This window comes from Hyperolius riggenbachi, chromosome 6 (assembly GCF_040937935.1).
Source record: "Hyperolius riggenbachi isolate aHypRig1 chromosome 6, aHypRig1.pri, whole genome shotgun sequence".
Taxonomy (NCBI): domain Eukaryota; kingdom Metazoa; phylum Chordata; class Amphibia; order Anura; family Hyperoliidae; genus Hyperolius; species Hyperolius riggenbachi.
This window is the reverse complement of record NC_090651.1, coordinates 140,946,653-140,953,365: the sequence shown is the minus strand read 5'-3', so window position 1 is coordinate 140,953,365 and position 6,713 is coordinate 140,946,653. Positions and strand designations below refer to the sequence as shown.

The window sequence follows — 6,713 nt, the reverse complement described above, 5'->3', positions numbered from 1 at the left end:
CTGCTACACGCCCACGCTGGTCCGTTCAGTTGACACACATGCAGCACCACACACCTAAGGGCCTTACAGACCAGTTAACGCTCAATCTCGGAAAATGCTGCGTTTGGTCTTTCAGTGTGAAGCGGGCATAACCCTTATAGCCCTGCCAGAAGTTTAGAAGAAAGCGAAGAGCCTTTTTGTGCCTGGCCAGCAACTGCGGCCTGTCAGATGCTGCTAGCACATGTTACTGAATCACAGGGCTGCAGAATTTGGGTAAGCCAGGATCCAAAATGGCCACCAGCTGCAGAAGAGGCGGAACCAGAGCTGAGAGAGGAAGAGTACCCGCCTCCAGGGGGTGGACACAGAGAGCCTGCATCTGACTCAGCTGTTTTTTTTTTCCTGAGCATACTCTGTACAGAGTGGCAGTTGAGAAAACCGGTCTGAGCAGGTTGGAGCTGTGGTGTCGCAGTTTTTTGGCTGGCTGTGAAGAAACTGGTCTGTGAAAGGACATGGCGCTGCTAAGATGATGTTCCAAGCTGGCTGCAGTGATTAAGAGAGCAGCAGAGAGGTACAGTGAACCTGAAGACTGAGAAAGAGAGAAGACTGAGAGAGAGAGAGAGAGAGAGAGAGAGAGAGAGAGAGAGAGAGAGGCAGGAAGAGTAATCAGCTGATTAAGAAGTATTCAGAGTAGAAAGCAGGAAGATATAAGAGAAGATAGTAAAGCTGGAGAGATGATTTCCTGTTTACAGTGAGACAGAATCTATAACAACAGTGCCTACAGGAGAGGAAAAAATAAACTTGTCACAGAAGCTACATTGTGGAAAAATAAATGTAAAGAAGGTTAATTGATCTAAGTATTATGGCCCGTACTCACGGGCTGCAAAAGTGGCCTGTCGCCAGCACACGTGAGCGTGTGGGCGACAGGCCGGCGACAGCTCCTTGCCAGGTCCCTCCGCGTACACACGCGGAAGAGGGACCAGCGGCGCGACAGAAGCTGTCGCCGACGTTCCTCCTCCCCCCGCCGGAAACTCCGCGTACCTCAATGGAGGTTGCTGTCGCTAGTCCGCAAACTCACGCGGACTAGCGACAGTTGCGGCGGACGACTGCCGCCATGCGATTGACCGCGCCAATCGCCTGGCGACATCAGCGACGGGCGACAGTTCGGGGTGCGCACCCGTGCGACGGAGCATACTCACGGGCGACCTGTCGCCGCAACACGCGCGCGCCGCGTGTTGCGGCGACAATTGTAGCCCGTGAGTATGGGCCATTACTGTATGAACTGCTCCTAGCTCAAGCCAAGTGTTCAGGTATTATCTGGAGTTTATAAGCTGTGTAAAAGAAACCCAAAGAATTTCTATCTGTGAAGTGAATACAACTGCAGCCAAGAGGCCTCAGGAGTACAAGTTATGAGAACCTTCCTGCAGTCATTTCTCTGAATTATATTTGTTCATACTGTATAAAGAAAAGTATACTTACTTGTAGAAGTGATGTTCTGAGTTCCTGAAAGAAAAAGAAGTTCATTAGAGATTTTATTTAAAGCATTTCAATGAATTTAAGTAGGAGTCTACCTGTATGATAATCTGCAGTAACTTGGATGGGGTCCTGTGGAGAAAAATAAGAAAATCAAAAGTTTCTATCAAATACTCATTCAATACCAGGAACTAAAGATTGCAGGTTTGAATCACACTTACCCGGATGAACCTTGGAACGTTGGAACTGTTTCTCTGCAAAAGAAAGAAAAGACTGCTTACACAGAATGAGTGGGTTGCTATATTTCCTTGTGGATTACAATTCTTGATCGGCCAACAGGAAAACAGAGCCTTTGTTCCTGGAAGCATTGAGCATGGAAGATGTCTTCTGAGTTAGAGTGAATAAAAATGAATATATCTGCTTAGCTCTTACTATTTAAAGATGCATGCATAAATAGAGCACTTAGTTGAACTAAAGCATGGACTGATAATCACAGTGAGGGCCGTGTAAATATGTGGTGAAGCATGTACTGCCTATCCAATATAAAGCACAAAACTCAATATCTAAATATATCTCATTTTATTGATAGTTGAAAAAGTGAAAATATTATAAAACATATAAAAACACATGGGATGGCCACCCCGCCACGACACAACCGCAACCACACTGACACACCAATCACACGCCGGCAACTACTGTATGGACTGATCCTGTGGCAAACCTAGCACAATCAGCAGCAGTAGGTATAGCTGTAAAGGTTAGTCTTCTGCCATAACAAGACAGGAGAGACAAAGGGATAAGCAGAATAAGCATGCAGCAGGTCACTACTATTGCATGCACTATTCCTTCCAGTCAGCGGAATCGTTGTATGCATAGACAGTCACCACAGTGGTCAAGCAGGATTAATAAAGCAGCGTAAACTACCAATGATGGTGGTGCAAATGTCCAGCAAAAATAGCCATATAACAGCAACCAGCAGCCTCAAACAAAACACAATGGTAACTTATATGTGGATTTCACATGCGCCAACAGCTCCATGACTCCATTGCATAACAATTGTGATACAACTTGTCTCACCAACTGCGGAAAAGGATTCTCCAATTCAGAAAGGCACTGGTGTGAGCGTCTCACAGTGGTATGAGGCAGTCCATGGTCTACCGCTGGTAGCACCGGATTCCAAGTTACTCCCAGGTGTCCGGCATCAGTGTGTCCGCATGGACGGGTGGATGGAGGCCAATGGAGCGGGTCTCCGTGAGTGAGTGATGGCGGGGGTCGGGGCGGCGTGGCATCCCATGCATGGAGTTGGCAGCTCTCCCCGACGTTTCACCGGCTTCCGGCTTTCTCAAGGGGTGTGGCTGCTGCAACGTCATGTTCTCCAACCTTTAAACTAGCTAACACCAATCACAGCATCAAGCACCTCCCATCCACACAGCATCACTTGCATGGACGCACGGAGGAGGGGCCAGAACGGATAGTACAACAGGAATCCAGCGGACAGGAGACAGGTGGGCAAAAAAGAGTGGCAGGGCTGATCCTACCGACACAAAAACGCCTATATAGCGCCACTACAAGGCAGCGTCTAGCCCGTCAAATTAGAAGACAAAAATTATTAAACACGGTGTGAAAAATGCTCAGTCTTCCCGCCCAACATAAATCCAGCCAGCCGGCCTGCAGTAAAACTGGCCCCGAGCCCCATGCGTCCATGATGTATGGCTATACAAAAAACAAACAACACTATGGTTTAGTATGTAATCCCTTATAACTTCTAAACATCAATAGGTGGTAGAAAAACGCCCAAAGAAATAGCGCTACTCACGCCCAAAAATACTTTGTTCCTCCTTGTTATTTAAACAAGGAGAGAACTGCAAGGGAGACACCCTAGCTATAAACTTTAAGAAAAACTATAGGGTTATCAATAATCCCAACCCAATGTCTATGGGCGGGGGATTTGAAACCCCGGAACTGTTTCTCTGCAAAAGAAAGAAAAGACTGCTTACACAGAATGAGTGGGTTGCTATATTTCCTTGTGGATTACAATTCTTGATCGGCCAACAGGAAAACAGAGCCTTTGTTCCTGGAAGCATTGAGCATGGAAGATGTCTTCTGAGTTAGAGTGAATAAAAATGAATATATCTGCTTAGCTCTTACTATTTAAAGATGCATGCATAAATAGAGCACTTAGTTGAACTAAAGCATGGACTGAGACTGAGTAGTGTGGAAAAGTGCTTAGTAAGGTGTTATTTATCTTTACTGAAAAAGGAAGTTTATTAACCACTTGGCGACCGCCTTAAGCCGATGGGCGGCGGCAAGGGCTGGGCCCAAGCGACCGCAATACGCCCATCGGCGGTGGCGGCGGCGGGCGTGGTTATGCGTGACGCGATCAGCCGCCGGCAACAGGCTCCGCCCCCTCGCGCTGTAACCCGCTGGCCGTTCGGAAGCGCCGGCGGGTTACTAGCACCCGGATCACCGCATGTAATAGGTATAATAGGCTTTGTAATGTATACAAAGCCTATTATACAGGCTGCCTCCTGCCCTGGTGGTCCCAGTGTCCGCTCACCCATCAATCACTCCCTGTCACTATCTGTCAACACTAGTTTTTTTTTTTAACCCTAAACTGCCCCCTGCTCCCTACTGATCACCCCCCACCCCTCAGATTCTCCCCAGACCCCCCCCCCAGACCCCCCCTGTGTACTGTAGGCCTCTATCCCCCCTGTAATAACCCACTGATCACCTGTAAATCACCCATCAATCACCCCCTGTCACTGCCACCCATCAATCAGCCCCTAACCTGCCCCTTGCGGGCAATCTGATCACCCACCCACACCATAAGATTGCCCGCAGATCCGACGTCAGATCACCTCCCAAGTGCATTGTTTACATCTATTCTCTCCTCTAAACACCCACTAATTACCCATCAATCACCCATCAATCACACCCTATCACCACCTGTCACTGTTACCCATCAGATTAGACCCTAATCTGCCCCTTGCGGGCACCCAATCACCCATCCACATGCTCAGATTGCCCTCAGACCCCCCCTTATCAATTCGCCAGTGCATTATTTACATCTGTTTTTCCCTGTAATAACCCACTGATCACCTGTCACTCACCTATCAATCACCCATCAATCACCCCCTGTCACTGCCACCCATCAATCAGACCCACCGTCAGATCACCTCCCAAGTGCACTGTTTACATCTGTTCTCTCCTCTAAACACCCACTAATTACCCATCAATCACCCATCAATCACCCCCTCTCACCACCTGTCACTGCTACCCATCAGATTAGACCCCTATCAGCCCCTAGGGCACCCAATCACCCACCCACCCACACTCTCAGAACGACCTCAGATCCCCCCCCACACCTCCCCCCGTGTACTGTATACATCTATTCTCCCCTGTAATCACCTGTCAATCACCTGTCATTCACCCGTCATTCACCCATCAATCACCCGTCAATCACCACCTGTCACTGCCACTTATCAGATCAGACCCTAACCTGCCTCTTACGGGCATCTGATCACCCTCCCACACCATCAGATTGCCCCAGACCTACCCTCAGATCACCTCCAAAGTGCATTGTTTACATCTGTTCTGCCATCTAATCACCCACTGATCACCCATCAATCACCCATCAATCAGCCCCTGTCACTGCTACCCATCAGATTAGACTCCTATCTGCCCCTAGGGCACCCAATCACCCGCCCACACCCTCAGAACGCCCTCAGAACCCAGCCCTGATCACCTCGCCAGTGCATTGCTTGCATCTATTTCCCCCCTCTAATCACTTTTGAGACACCCATCAATCACCTCCTGTCACCACCTGTCACCCCCTAGCACACCTACCCATCAAATCAGGCCCAATTTGCCCCATGTGGGCTCCTGATCACTCGACCAAACCCTCAGATCCCCCTCAGACCCCCTTCCGATCACCTCCCCAGTGCATGGATTGCATCTATTTTCCCTTCTAACCACCCCCTGAGACACCCATCAATCACCTCCTGTCACCCCCCTAGCACTCCTATCCATCAGATCAGGCCCAATACAACCTGTCATCTAAGAGGCCACCCTGCTTATGACCGGTTCCACAAAAATCGCCCCCTCATAGACCACCTGTCATCAAAATTTGCAGATGCTTATACCCCTGAACAGTCATTTTGAAACATTTGGTTTCCAGAGTACTCACAGTTTTGGGCCTGTAAAAATGCCAGGGCAGTATAGGAACCCTACAAGTGACACCATTTTAGAAAAAAGACACCCCAAGGTATTCTGTTAGGTGTATGATGAGTTCATAGAAGATTTTATTTTTTGTCAAAAGTTAGCGGAAATTGATTTTTATTGTTTTTTTCACAAAGTGTCATTTTTCACTAACTTGTGACAAAAAATAAAATCTTCTATGAACTCACCATACACCTAACGGAATACCTTGGGGTGTCTTCTTTCTAAAATAGGGTCACTTGTGGGGTTCCTATACTGCCCTGGCATTTTAGGGGCCCTAAACCGTAAGGAGTAGTCTAGAAAACAAATGCCTCAAAATGACCTGTGAATAGGACATTGGGCCCCTTAGCGCACCTAGGCTGCAAAAAATGTGTTAATGTGTTTTGGGGTGTATTTTTATACATACCCATGCTGGGTGGGAGAAATCTCTCTGTAATTGACAATTGTTTGATTTTTTTTACACACAATTGTCCATTTACAGAGAGATTTCTCCCACCCAGCATGGGTATGTGTAAAAATACACCACAAAACACATTATACTACTTCTCCTGAGTATGGCAATACCACATGTGTGGCACTTTTTTGCACCCTAAGTGCACTAAGGGGCCCAAAGTCCAATGAGTACCTTTAGGATTTCACAGGTCATTTTGCGACATTTGGTTTCAAGACTACTCCTCACGGTTTATGGCCCCTAAAATGCCAGAGCAGTAAAGGAACCCCACAAATGACCCCATTTTAGAAAGAAGACACCCAAAGGTATTCAGTTAGGAGTATGGTGAGTTCATAGAAGATTTTATTTTTTGTCACAAGTTAGCGGAAAATTACACTTTGTGAAAAAAAACAATTAAAATCAATTTCTGCTAACTTGTGACAAAAAAAATCTTCTATAAACTCACCATACTCCTAACGGAATACCTTGGGGTGTCTTCTTTCTAAAATAGGGTAATTTGTGTGGTTCCCATACTGCCCTGGCATTTTAGGGGCCCTAAACCGTGAGGAGTAGTCTTGAAACCAAATGTCGCAAAATGACCTGTGAAATCCTAAAG

At 47.3% G+C, this 6,713-nt stretch overlaps 1 long non-coding RNA gene across 1 annotated transcript; it reads left to right on the top strand.

Moving 5' to 3' along the window:
- Nucleotides 1-394: 394 nt before the first annotated feature.
- On the top strand, nt 395-1,869 carry LOC137522564 (uncharacterized). The gene is made up of 2 exons (XR_011022333.1): nt 395-547; nt 1,566-1,869. It is a non-coding gene; the product is annotated as an uncharacterized lncRNA (long non-coding RNA).
- The last annotated feature ends 4,844 nt before the right edge of the window (nt 1,870-6,713 follow it).